The sequence below is a fragment of the Dromaius novaehollandiae genome, chromosome 11 (genome assembly GCF_036370855.1).
Source record: "Dromaius novaehollandiae isolate bDroNov1 chromosome 11, bDroNov1.hap1, whole genome shotgun sequence".
In the NCBI taxonomy this organism is placed as follows: Eukaryota; Metazoa; Chordata; class Aves; order Casuariiformes; family Dromaiidae; genus Dromaius; species Dromaius novaehollandiae.
Genome location: NC_088108.1, coordinates 6,632,880 through 6,652,874, shown reverse-complemented (window position 1 = coordinate 6,652,874; position 19,995 = coordinate 6,632,880).

Below are 19,995 nucleotides of genomic sequence, written 5' to 3'. Positions count from 1 at the left end.
TTTGAAGCTGTATTTCTTATATATGGAGAAAACATCAGCAAAGTCATATCCTGCAGCATCTGTGTTAGTAAGATGATATTCTGACACTATTGAAGCAAGGGTGTTTTGCATTCACTGAGACAAAAATGCTACCTGGTATATTCAGTGGAAACCATTATAGGAAGTAAGTAATCCCTTAGACATGTTTTTCTTAAAGCAAATAATTCTCTGAGAAAATTCAACATTAAGAGTTCCACACTTATCAGAAGTCTTAAAACAACAAAGCAGTAATTTTGTAAGTGTAAACAAAATGGAAAATACAATATTAATGAAGAACCATTTAAATTTAAAGTTTTAAAGAGTGTATTATAAAAAGCAATATGAACTAAATAAGACTATAAACTATAATATCTATCAGAATTTATGTTTATTTAAAAAATAGTGATTAAAATCAAACCAGAAAGTACAAAACTAAGTCTACCAGTCATGGGTCCATTGTCTTTATAAAAAGCGTGAGCTGACTCTGACATACAGGTTTAGTGAAGGATGGAATGTACAGACAACCTTGAATTTTTTAGTTTTATTTGGCTGTGTCATGGGTTTAGTTCACTAACTGCAGTCTTCTTAAACCACTAGAATGAGAGTAAGACCATCTGTGTTCTTCCCTTCATCCTCCATAAATTGGATACACCCCACCTTGGGGTGTTCAGAGAATGTCGGTATAGCTCAAACATACATACCCAATAGCATATGCACAGGATCAGATCAACAGAGAGGTTTCTGGAAAGGTAGTCTGAGCAAAACAAGCACTTCATGAGGTCTCATTCAGCAGCCACACCCTGTGTGGAACTTCCCTTGAAGTCACACACACTTTTATGAGATTTCTTGCCCTACTTTTGCAGACTAAAGAGACTTAGAGAAGCATCCAAACTTGCATGTTTTTGGATGAACTAAACCATTTAATTTCTTAAGGACTCAAACTAGAGGAACAGGTTATTTCTGAATTATGGGAAGCTTAGACCTAGATTCAAATATGACATTGAGTAAGTCATTTAGACTTCATCTGTATAGATAAGAATGCCTATGACAGTGTCCTTAAGGCCACATTCCCTGATGGTCTACCCAGTCATAAATTTGGATTGCTCTTGGGGTGTCATAAGGACACACTGTTGATAAACAGAAGGAAGTCTCCAGAAACACCCAGTTTTACAGAATCCTCCAATATGTTCTTGCAGGCTTTCACGATGGTGATCAGTGGTGTCCCTGCTGCCTGTATCACATATTCTACAGAGCAGCCTGGCAGAATACTCATTGTTATACCATCTTGCCAAAACCCCTCGTATTTTACTGTGTACAGTCTGGCAGTTACTGAAGTGACATTCGGAAACAATGCTGATATATCCAAAAGTCTAGCCAGAGCCCGTAGAAACCATTATGTTTTGGGTTAAGCTTGCAATCACTCTCTGTTTTCGTTCAAAACCTGTAGAATGGAAAAAATACCATCTTCTTCCAGATGTCCTTCCATCCTTTTTAGATTTTATATTTTCTTGGGCTGAGACTGTGTTTAACCATGTATTTGTCAAATATATTATCTAGTGTATTAAGTGCAGAGTAGCTATGAAGATTTGGATTCCAATCTCAGGTCTTCTAGACTCTACAGTAATAAAAAAGTGATTTCGCTAAAAGTAAGCTGTAAGGTATTTTCAAGCTTTGTGTCCGATGTATTTAGTCAAATACCAAGTTTCAACTCAAACTTCAAGAGAGTGGTCATCAGTCTATGATTACTACATCTACTGTGATGTACTTACCAGTAATCACCATTGCAGTTATGTGTACTTTATTTTTTTAACTGTCTTCTTGATCTTTCTCCATGTTTGTAGTTCTCTGAATGTTTCTGGTTTTATACCTAAGAGCAAAAACTGAGACAGTAGGAATATGACTAAGGATTTAACATAAACCTGTTGGATACTGTGTCATTAAAAGCAAAAAGCACTTCCCATGAATCAGAACGTTTAAGCTATTAAAAATGAATAAAAATACAATAGAATTCACAGCTATACTTCAACATTGTTTTGAAGAAAAAAATTCCAGTAGTCAATAGAGATAATGCCATGGGAACTAAAAAGAGACATTTTGTGTGGTTAATCACAGCTGTTGCTATACAAATTCTCACATCTAATCTACTGGATACAAAAATGTATTATAGTGATTAAATGCTAATGGTTTTGTTGAAATAAAAATAGGGTCATCTTGCAAGCTGATACCCTCCCACCTCACATAATAAAAAAGACAGAGATTGAAGTGCAGAAGAACAACTCTTATTGAGAAGATTTAGTGTTTTTAAATTACAAAAATGCACATTTTCAAAACTGATTCAATGTATGAGACCCCATTAACATTACGTTTCTCCAGGTTCTTTCCACTGATATTGTGATCTATCATGGCATTACTCCAGTCTCGTTAGAGCTCAACTCTGTTGAGATCTTGACCTATTAACTATGCTATGATGACTTCAGGCTGATGTTAATTTACCACATCCAAATCTTTCCAGCTTGCCAGTATAATGGTATTTAATTCATTACAGCATACTGCTGTACTATGGAGGTTGCAGTCTCCTTATGTGTGTAGATCTTCATAGTTAGTCGTATTTATATTGTAAATTAGTAATTAAACTCAGTTGAATTTCTGAGTGATCAACCCTTCAAAAATCAGCTTCTATCTATAAGTTGCTCTTACCAAAGTAGCAGCATGCAAACTTAGACATCTCCTTCATCTTTTTTTTTTAATTGCCATAAACCACTTTACCAGTCTGTCAATGAAGGCATGTAATACCTACCTTTTTTCAATGTAAGCATAATTTGGGAAGCTTAAGAGTGGCTTGCATTGTTTGGATGACAGCTTTTTATTAGAGGTAGAAACCCAAAAGAAGGGTTAAGGATGGAACAGGGAGATTAAAAAAGCACACCTTCACATGAAAAGAATTGTAAGTAAAATGAGAGCATAAATGAACTTATTCTCATTCCAGTCCTTTAGCTGGAAGGGGCCTCGAGCACACCACATGCTTTTTCACTTTTAGAGGCCCTCTACGTAATGCAAATTAAAACCAGTGCATGCATTTTCTTAGAACTTCTGCCAGGCATTTTATTTTCACAGCTATCACCTTTAAAATCATGCTTTCCTGTTACTGATGTTTTGATGGAGGTGGGAGAAAAGAGTGTGCAAGTGAATTCCGATTACTTGAATGAAAAGCATTAGTCATTTGGACCATTTTCTTTTTGGCTCCTGGCTGACCCTTTTACACAGAGGTGGGGGTGGGGAACAACATCAGTCTAGACAGAAGAGGCCAACAGCTAGCTGTCCACTCAGGTTTCAGATTAGAAATGGGTAGCGTTCAGTTTCTCACAGATGTTTGGCAGCCACTTTGCCTTCACTCTAACAGCAAGCAGATTTCTTCTGCCTGAACAATGGAGTGACCAATAGACTCATAGAATAATCCGCTGCTAGAGCTCATCTGCTGAGGTTTAGGTGTATCAACTAGAAAGCAATAATTAAAAAAAAGTGTGATCATTAGGCTTTACGTCTATAGTATCTATATGCCCAGCCTACAAATAAAGGGATGTTTTAGTTTTCCCTGTACCATTTAATTAAAAATCCTAACCTAAAAACATTCTCTTTGGATACTCAAAGCTTCACAGTTGTCAATTACCATGTCAAATTTGCCACAAATGTTGGAACTCAAGTTCAAAAGCATGTCTCTTTTCCCCTTGTACTAAAGAAAAATCTAACCTCAGAGGTGTGTGCTTAAAGGCTTTGGTTTGGTCTGAACACAGGCAATGATGCAGATTATCACCATCTTCTCCCAGACTATCGACCAAAAGTAAATTCACGTAAATAGATGCTAACTGAAGTGAAAAAGGACTGTAGGGTGATCAACAAAACATGATATAAAAATGATGATAGCAAGAGCAGTGCAATGGCAAACAGGGTTGCACAGAAAGAAAACATTACAGATTAAGCCTGGGAGGAAGAAGCTTTTCTGTCTATATAATTGCAGGCTGATACTGTTCTGTTACTGACTGTCCCAATGGCTTTGTTCAGTTGTTTATTTAACTTCAAAATATAGTACAAGAGAATTGTGATGAGCCTATTACTTCCTGTAGTGTGAAAATATGAACTGTGAAAGAACCAAACCATCAAAACGCCACTGTGGCCCTTTTTATTGGGGATTCCATTCTAAGAGAGGTATTGGGAATGCAAACAGAAACATTACAGTTGAAAAAGGAAACAAAATTTATGCTGAGTAGCAGGAACAAGTTTGTGACAGTAAGACCTATTTGATTGTGAAATGGTCTCCCAGAGGAAGTGCTGGAAACAATCACTTGGAACATTTAGGAACTGATGTATGCAGTCTACTAGAAATATAAGGAAGGGGACAGTCATGTCTTAGCAAGTGAATAACTGCTTCTGTCTTTTAAATTAACTTTTACAGCAGGTTGGGTCTAGAGCTGGAGTTTCTAGGCACTTTCACAATTCAAATAATATTAAAAAAATACTGTCTCACTAACACTTGGAAATGAATACTAGCGTAAGACTCATGCAAAAAAAAAAAAAAAAAAAAAAAAAAACCTACTGCTCACAGTCAGGTTACAGGATAAGAATAGGTCAATAATGCACAACATCAAACAAATGTCTTAGCCTAACATCTTTCTATCTGTTATTGTTTGAAAATGTTTGCATTATTACAGAAAAGATTAGAGATACATTTAAAGGAGAAGACGGCTGTGTAACTTTAAAGGACTTATTTTAAATTCTAAAGGATATTCTGAAAGAAAGGACAAAAATATTTCAGTAAGATGTGGATGAGTGGATGCAGAGGACTGACTGAAATTGGAAGAATACTTCAAAAAGAAACTACATTTATAAAATCTATTTCCATACTGTAATTTCCCATCTCTGATTTGTCAACAAAGGACTTGGGAACAAAAACCTATCAGCTGACCTAAGTTTCTGGGAACACCATTCAAAATACGCATTTGGAATGGCAAATGATTAAAGAAATATTCAAACAACAGACCAAGAATTATTGTGCAGAAAATGTTTGTGAATTATCTTGCAGAATCATTGAGTTATTTAAGTCAAGGGAAATCACAACGTGCAGTTTTTCAAGCTGCTTACAGATGGAAATCATTTTATAAGCAATTTCTGATTTGTACAGTTGTTCTGTTTTCCAACTTTTACATTTATGCTTCTGAGGCTGGGAATGCCATACATTCCTAGCCAACATGTGGCTGGAAAGACAGCCTGTCCAGTTTGTTTGGAACTGTGTGGGTCTTCTGTAGCTTTCGGCTCTAAGCAGGGCTTTCAGAAATGAGGAGAATGGTCAGGGTATAGAGTTAAGTTCTGGAAAAGAACTAAATTATTTTTAGCAAAGAGAGGCAAATGACATAAGGTTATCTAGGAGCTGTTTGTAGTCTGAGATATGCTGTGTGAGGTAAGGCCTATCATGAGTTTTGTGAAAAAACAACATGAAGAATGAGTATCTGTTGTGAGGAAGGAAGACACTGTTCAGAGAATCAAAATTAACTTGCTTTTGAGCAAAGTTTCTTTAGCTTCATAACTTTCATTAGGAGTCTGTTCCCATTCCCATACGCTACAGGGTCAGAATTCTAGTTGACTTCATAAGAGCAGAGTCAATCTCATGGTTTTTATTTAACGCTTGATTTAATTAATAAGGCAGAATATATACATTAAGCAGCAGTATCAAGGCAACTTTCTAAACATATATTTTCGAAAGTATATAAATTTGCATTTGTCCAGCTGCTATCTGCATTCTTCTTCCACTATCTTGGCACAGCTGTGACTCGTGTGAAGATTGTTTCTGATGTCTAATAGCAGTGCCTTTCAAGAAACATGTATGTTCACCGGTAGATGAGCAGACACTATATAGAGGTGGAGGGAGCAGAGAATGCTACATAATCTTTCTCTGAAGTGCTGACTGTTGGGATTGCGCATAGTTTTAGCATTGTTGTGAAAATATAATATACACTGACAACTTTGTAACACAGGAGAAAAGCAAACACTTTCTTAATGCTCTGCAATGCTCTGATCAAAAATCAATTTCAGACATGCCCTGACATTCATTCATCTTCTCAAATCTATATATTTGCCATATGTTATCCTACACTTCTGTTGCCAAATGTAGAAGCAAGGGCAAACAGCTTTCTAGATAAAATTGTAAAGTCTGAACAACCAGAAACCCACTGAAGTGTTTAGCTTCAGGCATAGAAGTCTGTTGCTTTCTTTAAAGGATGCCTTTCCAGTTCTAATAGAAAATGACAAGCTATCTATAAATATCAGATCATAATAATTATCATAATAAATAAATTTATATTTTTGCTATAAATTTCTAAAAACTAGCTGCAAATAAAAGGATCTGATTATCTAGGAAATTATATAGATTTTTTAGACTAATAAAGTTCCTGTAGAACATTGTTCTGTTCCTGTAGAATCTGGGTGTTTTTATCCCTACTACATTTTGTTGGTCTTTTCTACAAAGCTCCAGCTTCTGTGAAAAAGGGAGTTGTATTGCTATCCACAAGAGAAGCAAGTTTTAGAAGCAAAAATTTTATTTTATATTCTCTTTTTATTATTCCTAAATGGTCCAATTTGGGGAAATTTCTCCATCCCATTTGAAAGCTTTAGATCTCTTCTTTTGTAGTAAAAATCAGATGATTGCCATTGCTTCTTACTGAACTTTCTCCCCTCCGGAAAACTAAGGTGGACAGGTCAGAAGAGCTTTCTTAAGGCCATTGGGAGATCCAGGCAGGATTGGAAATATGAAGTTCCTGGCTCTTGCTACTGTACTCAGACCACTAGACCACATATTTCTATGTCATGGAAAATTAAAACCAATTACTTTGCAATATTTCTTAACGCGCTGTTTCTCTCATCCTGATTATATTGCCTTAACTGTGGTAAAGGTATAAAGTTCAGATTTTAAAGTTAAAACTCAGCTTTAAATGTATTTGAACACTAAAATCTTTTGAAGAATAGTACTTTTAATACCCCAAATATTCAAATTCCTGCCAAGTCGATCAGCAGTTCAGCATGGGATGACATTGTTTTCTTCTGGCAGTAAGTAGCCCACATTATGACCTCACCTCTTAAATTTCCTCAAGAGGTTGGTTTTCACTAGAAACGCAGTTTTTCCAAGCCATATTCAACTTAACCAAATCATAATTTAGGAATTTAATTTGTTCCATATTCTTGCAATTGCCGTGCTCAGCAGTTAAATGGATGGCACTTTCTTTTTTTGAAGCTTGGAAGCATAGAATTTGTTGGTTTAGGCTTTTACAGAATTTGAGAATTTAAAGGAACAAATAATGAAAAAGTATTTAACGGGTATATAGTGGCCACATTTTTGTTGCAAAGTAGCCTAATTCATTTCTTATATAGGCCAGTTATCATGCAGATACTGTCCTTAAGAAAAAGCATGAAAAGAATTTCTTATGTAACAAGACATAGGCATAGTCAGCCTATGCTACCTTTCCCACAGTAGTTTTCTGGGCAGGAAGCGTGTCACAGGTTTTCTAGGAGAATCAAAGATATGCCCAGAGCTTTGCAGTATCTTGATAATCGTTGGAGCAGGGATGGTAGGCCTTTGGCCCATAGGGTGTATACAGCCTGCCGGAGCGTTTGAGGCTGTTCCTTACTGTAACACAGGAAGCAAAGTTCAGCCTTTTAAGTGAGCCTTGACACTCAGCATGACTCAGGTGTTCCCAGCCCTGCAGCTGCAGACTGTGAGTCCCACTGGCTTCTCTAGCTGCCTACCTTTGAGGACATCATTCAGCCTGGAAGTCAGAAGAGTAAAGTAACTACAAAGGATATAATGGTGGTTCTAGTACTGCCTTATGAGGAAAGCATCTGAAGTGCTCTCCATACACTGTGCTTTAATCTGAATGAAGCTAAGGAAAGAATTCAGATGGGTCGAGGTAGACGTGAAGGGAATTCAAGGAACTGGGGAAGGGAAAAGAAGAGCAGAGGACTGGGAAATGGTGAGAACAGGGAGGCTGGAGAGTGGGAGTACAAGCAATTACGAGAACTTACGAGAACTTAAAGGAAAATAAGAGATAATGTAGCAAGAGGAATGTAGGATGGGCTGGACAGGGACCTTGCAGATGGAAGAACCCAGGTTATTTCATCCTGAAGACAGTGCATAGCAGGCTACACAACGTAGCTGCAAAGTTGGGCACATCTGTCTTGGTGCGGGTAGCCAGAACCACCTGCAGAACCAACTGATGCTGCTGCAACTGAACCTGAAAGATCCAAACAAGGGAGGGAGGTAGTGTAAAAGCCCCATTGTATCATTCCACGTAGACGACCTATGATGTGATCATGGACTGTGTCATGCTAATTTGAAGAGAGATCTTATCACCTCTCAGTGAAATACATCAATTTCTGGAGTGGAAACATAAAATTTAGATTCCATTAAGCACTGCAGAAAGCGGGTTTTTTTCGACAAGGAAATGAGAATGCTACATCAGAACAAAACTGAGGAAAATTTTATCACAAGACTGTCCCACAAATTAAATATGGCTCAAACTGACACAAAAATGCGATGGGAACTTTATTTATACCAATTGATGGGAGTCTTTTTTAGTTAAAGCAGTATATAGCAATTCAGGACTGGTTCTTTCCTTCAGTCCCAGGAGGATGTGATACTGTTTATCTTGTAAAAACAGCTGCTGCCTTCATGCTTGTGTTCAGGAAATAGATAACTCTAATGATTCACGCCTCTTAACATTTATATACAAGAGCTGCATCAAGCTCCCTGTATCTGCTGCACTCACTTGCATGTTGGCTGAAGTCCAACACGCAAGTGGGATGCAAGAACATGTAGGATAAATACTGAAGATTCTGTTAAGTCCAAAATTGTTCTTCCTGCTATAAGGATGAATCGGGAAGGGAAAGATCTTCCCCACAGAACAAGTGCAGAACAACTTGGCTGCAGCCCTGGTAATTCTTGTTCATAGCAGAGGTACAGTGCAGGATTAAATGAGGTCATGCTTTCATCTCCCTCGCACCTACTTCACTGTGGTGTGCAAAGAACTGATAAGAATAGAGCTCTATATAAAAAGTGTGTAATGGGTGGGGGGAGAGGAGAGAAGAGTGAAACAATAAGGGAAAGGGAGGAGGAGAGTTTAGGACCCTTGCTGTCTCCCTTGCGAAGGGAGTTCACAGTAGTTCATAATCAGGCAGTTCTTTGAGGAAGAGGGATTTGCTTCATAGTACTCGTGTGATCTTACTTATAGCCATAGATTATTGGAGGTGCAATGGCTGAGACCCTGAATAGTTCAAATCTAAACCTGTCTCTTAGTTTATTTTTCTGGTCAATCTTCTTGCTACATTTTATGAATGGAGCTAGTTGCCTCCCACTCATTGCTGCTACACAGGACAGGAGAGCAAATGTATTACTTTTCAAAGTGGGATGGCAAAAGTCCAAACATATCTAACAGAGGAAGGAAGCAATCTTATCAGCTTTTCTGGCCCATTGATAAAACCATAGAAGGAAATCATTCAGCTTTAAATGAGGAAAAGGAAGTCTTAGATAAAATATAGAAATTGCCTTGGGAATTTTCGTATCATGTCAGTGAAAATCACACATACAAAAAACAAAGCATTTCAGTCTGTATAAAGTGATTTAATTGTGATATCAAAGCAGAACTATTTACAGTTTTTGACAAGCTTCTGTACAGTGGATCAGCTGACCTCTTTTCTAGCCTGTCTACTCAGTCATATACCTTTTATCTAAGCTCTTCTTTATGGAAACAAACAGCAGCAGCCATGCTGAAATCTGATTTTAACTCCGTTCTTGTCATAGAATCTAATTTTTAGTGACCATTACACAAGGAATATTTTGGCATCCTGGTCTTATTTTGAGTTAAAAATTCTGTATTATTAAAAGCAAATAATAAATGTGGCTAATCTGTTTCGTGTACCTAAACTCCATTGGCACTGTGTCATGCCATATGAAAATACTAGTTCAGGTTAGCCATAGCTCAGGGATCTCTGCAGTATACTTATTTTACATGATAGACATATCCAGTGCCTGATGTTTCACCTGTTCTTGCTTCCAGCAAAGTAATCTGTTACACACTTTGATTGCTGTGATAATGAAAAACAAACATAATCCCTATTTAATTAGTCGGGTTTAGCACTGTTGTCATTGTTACAGTAGCTCAAAGCAGTTAGGATAAAAAGGGAATCTGACGTTGTTTGTTTCGGTCTATGCTCTGCAATAATTCAAGGTACAGTAAGTTAATTTCAGGCTAAGGCTTAAAATAAAGAACAAAAATACACACTCTATTCAAACCAAAACACCATAGTATTTTGATGATAGGTATAGTAAGGATTATAGCCTAGGATGTTTGTCTTTATTCTCTAGATCCAGAATCTGGTTAATATACCACTATATACAATAGCGGTTTAAGAATAAAATGATCCTAAACCAAAATAGAATGCTCCACAATAGCAGGGCTTCCAGTACATCGGTAAAATTTTTTTACGGAAGCTCTTACCTCTGAACTTAGGTAAAATTTGGGCAAATCTTACAGGTGCAATATGTTCCTTTCCATCTGCTGAGACAAAAATAAGCATATTGATGCATGCAGATGAAGCTGGATTATATAAATTTACCACAGTGAGTCTATATGTGCATAAAAGACACAGAAAGCAATAATCATCAGCACTATACTCGATTTAGTGTATCCTGAGAGTAAAACACTTGGTTATGAGCTATTTGTGAATGCCAGAAGCATAGTCTTTCCAAACTCTCTCATTTGCAACTTGGTCATCTACTAGCCATTGTTTTGTTATTCCAAAAGATCTAATATTTTACATTTTATTTAAATATGTTTGATGCCATCATTCTATTTTCAGTCTTACAAAGATGAAACTACAGCTACCATTATGGGCAGGAAGTTTGATGCATAATTTCTTCTTGGGAGTCTAAATGTCTTTCTCTGAAGAAATGAGCAGATTGTGTACATATATCTAGTAATGAGTATATAGGAAAGAGAACTATATGAAATTCCTTCCTTCCTGGAATAGCTACTGGAACAGCTACTGTTCATATCAATAAGTGGAAGTAAAAGAAATGATCTTAACATCATGGATCTTAATTAATACTGTGATGGGCAATTTTCAAAATGCTCCAGTCAACAGAAAATGTGCTTCTTTCTTACTGACATATTTTCTGTTATAATCAGGCTAGAATAGAATGCCGGCTATTCTACCTACTTTATTGTTTACTTATTTTAAGGCTTCTGGTTTTGTGTCATTGACTCACTGTGAGGTTGTCAAGCCTGATTTGTCAGAGCCCTGTTCACAGTGACCTTTAAAGTACACCACGTTACTGCAGCAAAGTCAGTTTTCCAGTAAGAGAGAAATGAATCAGTTGACATATCCATGGCCTTTTACAACTTGTTATATTTATGGGGTCATAGGATCTCTTTGTACAGTTCTGTTAGGCTGTAGGTCAGTAATGTGTGAGCTGAGTCACATCTCAAAATCTGCCTTCTGTCCTGCTGCTACCTGTTACAATGTGAGGGGGACTTTTTGTATACAGTAGAGGTGAAAGTATGTTGCTGAGCATCCACCTAAACAAAGAAGAGAACAGCAAGTTCTTATAGAATCAGCCAAACAACTGTTTTCCATCTGTCAAAATGTGATAGTCCTGCTTGCTGGTCATTTTTCAGGGAAAAGAAGTAGAAACCAAAATATTCAGACATCCCATGGAGTCTGCAGTGTAGGCAAAACAACCTTTAGCAGAATGACAGATGCCACAGACTGAGGCCTTGTCAAATGATTTCTGCTGCTCCAGCAAGCTGTTACAACATATTTATAACTTTTTTGCAAATACTCCAGACTGCCTTCCACTTTTGGTTCACTTTTGGTTGTCTGTACTTTAGTGTAGGATGCTCAGGTTTCTAAAATAGAAAAGGGATACATCTGTGCAGTCTCTGTACAAGCTCAAATGCATACTACTCATTAGAATGGAACTTCAAATTGTTTATAGGTATAACATTATGTCACACACACACACATATACACGTATATATATGTGTTTATATATACACACACACGCATATATATATATATGCTCCTGATTTTTATTTTGGAGCAAGTATTAAACACCAGTAGTTTGCAATGCTGAACAACCTATGCCTTTAAAAAGAAGGACTATTTCAAAATATTTATTTTAAAACCAAAATACAAGACAAATGACATACCAGTTTTCAGATGATATGGTTTACCTTTGGTTGAAAAAAAGGAAAGAACTAATAGTAATACGGAATTCCTGGTCACACTAGTTCAGTTCACAGGGGAGGCTAGTTGTAGTCCAAATACATTTGCTTGTTTTCATAATAGAATGTGATGAACAAATAGTAGAGAGATAGCAAGACCAATTTGTTAGTGCGGTTGCCCCAAAACCTTGGAAATCAATTGTTTGGAAGCTGTTAAAAATACAGCCTCTCTCTGTGTTTTCTTTAGATCCTGGATTATTCCTTATAAATGGATGGCTTGTTTCACCAGTAGCTGGCATGTATCTGGAGTAATTTCACTGACAGTCACCCAGGGAGAGGTTAGAATGGACCTGTTCTATGCTTATTGAAATCAGCAGAATGTGTCTTTATCTCCTTGAAATACTTAGCCCCCAAACGTGATCCAAAAGCATAGCAGCCCCACATTTGAATTTGTCTCATTCCTCTGTGCTCAGCCTATTCCAGTTGTGATGTGTTTCAGACTTGATATAAAAAGGCAATTCAGACAGGTGTAGCACAGGTTTTAGTCTTCAATTAGGTCAAATTACAATTAAATCTGACAGTAAGAAATAGGTTAATTGCTTTAGGCCCAATTTAACAAGAATTAACCCTTGTATGAAAACATGTCTATTACAGAAAAGATAGCAAAGCCTTTTTTTTTCTTTAGGGGGAATAGGAGGGAAACTTTGCTTTATTTTTAATATCACAGTAAGAAAACATTATTTTTAATCTTTATAAAGAGACATTCAAATATTCAGATATACTGAATAAGGTTTGATATACCCTAGATCAAACCTGAAAAGATACTATCTTTTATAACTAGCAAAAGATTTCTTTCTGAGCCCTTCTGTAAAAAAGGAAGAACAAAAAAAAAGGGTTAATAGGGCAGAAGAAAAGACTAGTTTGGTTCCTCTGGCATGGAATTACACATGTGGACTTTATCTAGCAAGCAAGTTTGACATTTATTCTGTGTATAGAGTGTGGCATAAGAGATCTGAATTCCTATCTATGTGACTATAGGAAAGTCACTTTGTCCCTCTGTGCCTCCATTTCCACCCTAACTTCTTGTTCATCTTGTCCATTTAGAATTTAAGTTCAGTGGGGTTGGAAATGGACTATGTGTGTTTGTGCAAGCCCTGGGACAGACCTCAGAGGCAGCTTTTGGATGTTGCTGAAATATAAATATTACTATTGCTGTTGTGACTCTAGATAGGGCATTTGATCTCTTTGCCTTTATTTCCTGAACTGTAAAATGGGACAATAATTCACAAGCAGGTTATGAAGATTAACTCGTTAATGCTGATGAAGTATTTGGAGTTCCTCAGGAAGTTTTAAGGACAGCAAAATATTGTTGAGCAAATGACAAATTCCATTTATTTTTCATTAATTTACATGTGATATATGATTGACTTAAAAATGCACTTTTGATCAATCAGGTAGAATAGTCTGTCTAATGGCAAAAGCTTGTTCAGTGTTGTAGCTGAGTATGTACAGCTTTGTGCAGTCTTTACAGGAAAGAGAAATGAGGAAGGAAGTGTGCATAAGTTTGCTTCAGGAATACTAGGAATTTTAATGATTTCCTGTGTCAAGTCTGAGAGTCCTTCTCAACCATGCAGGAGTGACTCTGTGTAAACAACAGCAGAGTAACCTTGAAAGACTACTGAGCTCTCTAAGAATTAGAAACAGACTAGTATGTGAGTTTTTTCATGGTATACTGGAGAACAGGCATACCAGAAGCTTGTTCAAATTTATTTTAAGAAAATGAAACAGCAGTTTATATCAAGATCTGTCTCATTTTAGCAAAAAAGAAGTATTGAGTGCTGGGCTGGCAGTCTAGTGGTAACACCATCGCAAGTATACAAGAAACCATTTGGTCTTTTGTTCTTCTGAGTAACCAGAAGTCAGGGAACCTTACTACACACACAACTTACAGTGTAGGGAACCCAAGGAGTTTCAGTACAGGAAAATATAGGGACAAGCCAATATGAAAGGGTCAGAAAAACCAATTTTTCCCAGGAATCCTGGTGATAAAAAGTGAGAAGGTAAATAAAAGGAGAACCTGATAACTTTTAGCAAAGACAGAGAATAAAGTTCCTCTTTTCCATGGAGTGGTAATAAGCTCTAACTGTGGATAGAAGACTTCCTCAGAGATGTTGGAGAATGGCTAGTTGAGTTAGTTGATAGTGGGAGTGTATGAGTAAGAATAATGCTTGATAATTTTTAATTTTTAAAATTTCTATTTCCATTATTTCTTCAAACTTTAAGATCTGGATGGAACAATGTTATTTTTATTGGTAGAATTATTTAGCAATTCTTATGGCCCTGTTCATATATATACATATATTTTAGAACCAATAGCTTGTTAGTGATTAAATACTCTGCAAAGACTTTAAAAGTCAGAAGTATTCCATACTTGTTTCCAGTTTTCACGGCTACATGAAATTATTATGATATATTTGTATTTGCAAGTGTATACATATATGTGCATGTAAGGAATTTAGAAATACAGTAACCCTAGAGGGATGCTGAATATGTTCAGACTGAAGAAGGGAGAAAGACAGGCTGCCTGTTAACTGTAGAAACATTTCATTTTATTCTGTGCAGGCAGGAAAGGGAGTGCAACATAAGCAAGACATTTCATTTGTGGTTGAATCCACAGATGAGCTATTGTAGAAAGTATTCTCCAAAACATGCTTACATGAGAGATGGGGCACGTGGTACTGATTAGATTTAGTACCAGCAGGGCAGTTTTATTGCACAGAACCATTACAGTTTGAAAGCTGCCAACGTGCTTCAGTGTCAGAAGGCTGTCCTTTCACTGATACAGCAGCCTTAATGGAAATTAATAGAGCTTTGTACCTTCTCAGAAAGTGCTCAGCACCTCTCAGCCTTGGCCAATGTTATAGTTGGAAAGATTCAAAGCTAGAGACAATGTTTTCTTTTAATAGTCAAACATGCTGGAAAACAAAGGAGAAAGCATGCCTTACATTCCACTGAAGTCAGTGGTTTCTGTCTCTTTTTGCACTTCAGATCACTTCCAGTCCCCTTTGGCAGGAAATGAAGAGCCTGTCTTTGAGCCTGCATTGTCTGTTTTCATACATGTACTCACGCTCAGCTCACACCTATCAGACGAGGAACCATGCCCCCCCCCCCCCCGTTGCAATGCTTTCTTGCTGTGTCGAAATCAGTAACTGCCCTCCTGCCTGTTAGCTGCTAGATCATCAGTAAGAAGAAAAAGATTAGAAAAAAGAAATGAACAGCATGTTTTAATTTGGTCTTCTCATGGTATGCCACTGATTTGATTTACTCCCTTTTTATGTAGATCATACCTGTAAGTTCAGTCTGTGGAACATTTGCTTGGATTTATTGAGATACATTGGATCTATAAAAACATGAGAAGGAAAAATTTTGAGCATTCATTTATCTGAAAGTGTCAGTAATTGAATAGAAGTTTGGGAAACAAAATACCTAGAGGTTGTACAGTATTGTTATTCTCAAAATATCTTCTGAGCCTTAACTTAACAATTGTTCTGAAAAAAGCTGAGTGCTGTTCTTTGGAAATATTTTTCTGCTAGAAACAAGTTTACACTTATCAAGGTGTAAATGATCAAAATGGTTTTAGAATCAGTTAAACAAGATTAAGGTTAAGAAATTTATTAATTGTAGGATTCATTTCTTGAATAAAACATTTGAGAAAATATTTCATGTTATTATCCCTAGCACATGTTGGATTTAACATTTATGGCATTCCAACTTGTACTTCTCTATCTGTTTCTGCTTTTTACCTTATCCCTCTTTTTTTTCCTAGACTATAAATCAATAGAAGGCTGAATTTCCAGGCTTGGGTTTTGCTTCAGTGGCTACTTTTCCAAGCCAGGGAAAGTAGGAACATCAATAGTAATAAAAAACAGGAGTACAATTATTCTTCCAGTGTCAGTAATTCCTGATTGGATTGATGGTAATGAATGGAAGAATCCCTAACTAGTCTCACTTTTTGATATAATCCCTTTTTCAGATTGTCCTTAACATAGGCCTCCATCCTTCAACCTCCAGAGAGCACTCTGAAACATAGACAGTAACAAGTCAGCATTTCCCATATGATATTTCAGTGTTTTTCTAATTGTTCAGTTTTATGTATGCATTTAATTTTTTCATCTAACACAAATCAGGGTAATATGAGCACATACGATTTGGCAAATATGCAAGATTGTACTATAAAAAACACAACTACTGTGCTTGCTAGAAGGAAGTGCCAGGGGCCCTCCTAACATGAATTGTTGATTACTTTCCTCTTCAGCCATCATAAAGAACTCATTAAATGCCAAATTATTTCCCTAAACAATGAGCAGCACTGGTTCCTCTTTGGCCTATGTGCTTATTTATTAAGAATTACAACTTCCTCAATTGATACATACATTCAAAGGAAGAGGAAATTCAACAGTGAAGCTATTTTTGGATCAGCTCTGGTCAAAGGAAACTTCAAAAATATTCTTCAATGGAGAAAACACGATGCAGTTTTCAGGCTCCAAAATCTAAAAAGCAGCAACATGAAACTTTTCCAAATGTCCTCAGATTTTATTTTAGCCTTGGGCTGAGACTGAGAACATCAGAAACATCCGTCTGGTGTGTCTCTTGCCCCCCCCAAGTTCTAACTGCTTTCTAACAGGAGATTAGAACGGTAGCTCCTCCTCCATTTGAATGAAAGCATTGCTTGAATGGCATATATGAGCACTTGCATTTGTGAAAGAAGAAATTTGAAAAGAAATTATTTGGGAGAGGTGAAACAAAAGATGGCATTACAGAAAGCATTCCAAAAGACAGATATAGTGGATGTATTTTGGGAAAGCACAGAAGCTCAAAAGTCTACGGAATTAAACAGGGAAAGAGAACCAAAACAAAACAGCAGAAGAAAGAGAAAAAAGGAAAACATTTTAAATAGCTCCATTAAAATATTTGGTGTCAAAGTGTACAGCTGGGATATCTAAAGGAGAACACATCCTGATAGTCTAATAACTTATTGAGGATTTGCTGCTACAAAGACTGTGTGAGTTGAATGGGTCTGTCCCACAGGGTGCTGTCATCTTTAGTTTTCAAAGAAGCCAATGGGAGTTGAAAGTTCTCAGTATCTTGCAAAATCAAACCCTTGACAGGTGCAAGATAAAAAATGCATTGCATATTAAATAAACAACAACAACAAAAAAACAGTCTTGATAGTAATGTGATAATGAGAAACAGTACTGTGAGAAAAAAGTGATGTGATACTGCCTACTGACCAGAGCTGAAGGGTGAACTGGAGGATGACAGAAGGGCTTTGGCAAGGTTAACTGTAAAGAGGAAGGAGCAATTGCCATGAAGGGAGTGTAAGACAAAATATCTGCAATATGAAAAGCTGAGCAGAGACTGATGTGTAGCTCAATGCAACAACAATAAGGGAGATTAAGATATATAATGACTGAATGTTAAGGTTTGTAACAGTTGGGCCATTATGGGTGTCAGATACAGCCAGTGGAGGTTGTAGGATGGCTCCAGACCCAACAGGCACCAGCAAAATCAGGTGGCAACATTAACATGACATCCGTTAGTGAAATTCAGTAACAACGCTGCTTGAGATTATTTGCTGCTCCCAGTAGCACTTCTGGGGTTTGTCAATACTGACCCCAGTCATGATCTTTTATAGCCCCAAACTGTGCTAGTTAACAGGAACTACTAAATGGTACTTAGTTTTTTTGAGCAAAAGTTCTCCATATTATACTGATGAATGTGCATTCACTTACCACCCAAAAAGCTTTATTAAAGGACAAAACAACAAACCATATGATAGCCCACATCATCATTTCATATTAGATATGATTCTAGCCACACCTTTGTTTTCCTTAGTCATATCAATTTTCTGGGTTCTGCTATTGGGAAGCACAAAGACTTCATGCTTTTCTAGCAAAATAATAGAGTACTCAGGACACTGTTCTCATTTTGGCTTGTGTTGCACTACTTTTATAAGTACATTCAGTAACTTCCGACTTACTTTCTCACAGAATGTACAGCACAATCTTGGCCTCATTTTCATGAGCCTTCATTGCTAGTAGATGATAGCACATGATAGATTCATCTGGCATGTTGTTATATTTTCCTATACTAACCTTTTTGGGGAGGAAAAAAGTAAAGAAATAGCTCTGTTTGACACACACACAAGGAATGTTGGTCTGCAACCCAGGTCAATGTAAGCCTACTAAATTCCTGTTGGTTTTATTGCTGGCATTGTCATTAACAATGTTCTGTGCCTGTTATCTGGTCAGATGAATTCTTTTTCTGTTATTTCAAGACATTCCAGTACATTAAGCTTAAAGTTGTCATTTATGTGTATGCAGTTTATAAAATAATGTTACCATTACCTCACCATTTCACATCGCAATAAGATATCCTCCCTCCTAGCATTCTTCCTCCAATATGACAATGTCATGTACTCCTCCCAGTGATTTTTCCTCAGTAAAATCTATGACTGTTTTTCATAGTAATTGAATTACTATGCTGAAGTGATTATTGCTGATTTCTTCACATTTCTACTGAGGATTACTGTGGAAAGTTATTTGCTGTTAGGAGCTGTCTGACTTAGGGCAACTGAATGTGTGCACAGCAGTTTGCTATCACTTCATTTCAAAAGCATTTAACAACCCATTGCTCTGTTTTGTAGTCTGGGCCACTATGGCAAAAGCACACTCTGCTGTCCTTTGTCTCCCACTGGTGATCTCAGCAGCCAGACTCCATACCAGCAACCACTGAAAAAGGGCTCCAGTGTGGAAACTCTCCCTTCCTCTTGCTGATGTTGACCACACCAAGACTGCATTGTCTGTTGCTGCTCCTCCCGCTGTTCCTACTTACTCTCCGTGTATTTCAGCATCTATTCCAAGAGTGGGCCATCCATGTATGCAGGCATGCATGATCTTTTTACCTTCCCTAATTCCCACACTACAGCCATCCATGAAGCCAGAAGTGTGCTTAGGCAAGGGGTGCACCACAGTAGCACCTTGCCAAGTTGCTGTCCTCAATTCCAATCAAGATGAAGAGTTCAAGCATTCTCTCGTCTGCTAGCTGCAGAGAGCAAGCTTTTCATAGTTTTCATCCTTCTGAAGATCTTATCAGTTTTGTCATCATATGGACACAGCTGACAATCTTCTCCAAGCTAATAGTGGATCTTGGAACAACCACTTTCATTTTTAACATGGTATTGCTGTGTGTTCTGATCCAACACAAAGACAGCCAGCAATTAGCCACCGCCAGCTGAGAATCCCCTCTGACTGAAAAGCTGTTGTCCGTCTCCTAACACAATGTAACCAAATCATTTGGTTCCTAGGATGTGCCTTTGGGGAACTGTGGCTGGGATACAAGCAAAGACATGTTGAGAAGAAGGGAAAAATGTAAATGGAATGGAGAAATAAATGTGGTAAGAAGGGAGGGAAGCGAGGAGGAGGTGCTGAAAAGAAGGGAGGGGAATAAGTCATGGAATTTCCATGAGAAAGCAGACTGAGAAGGACAAGGCACAAAAAGAGCACCAGATCTAAGGAAGGAAGTGAAAAGAATCAGTAAAGAGAGATAAAACTCAGTTCTGACACACAAATTAGATTTACTTGTCAAGACAAGTAAAGAGCAACAAGCAGAAGCCCAGTATATTTCGGTTTTTATACTATGCTGCTGAAAG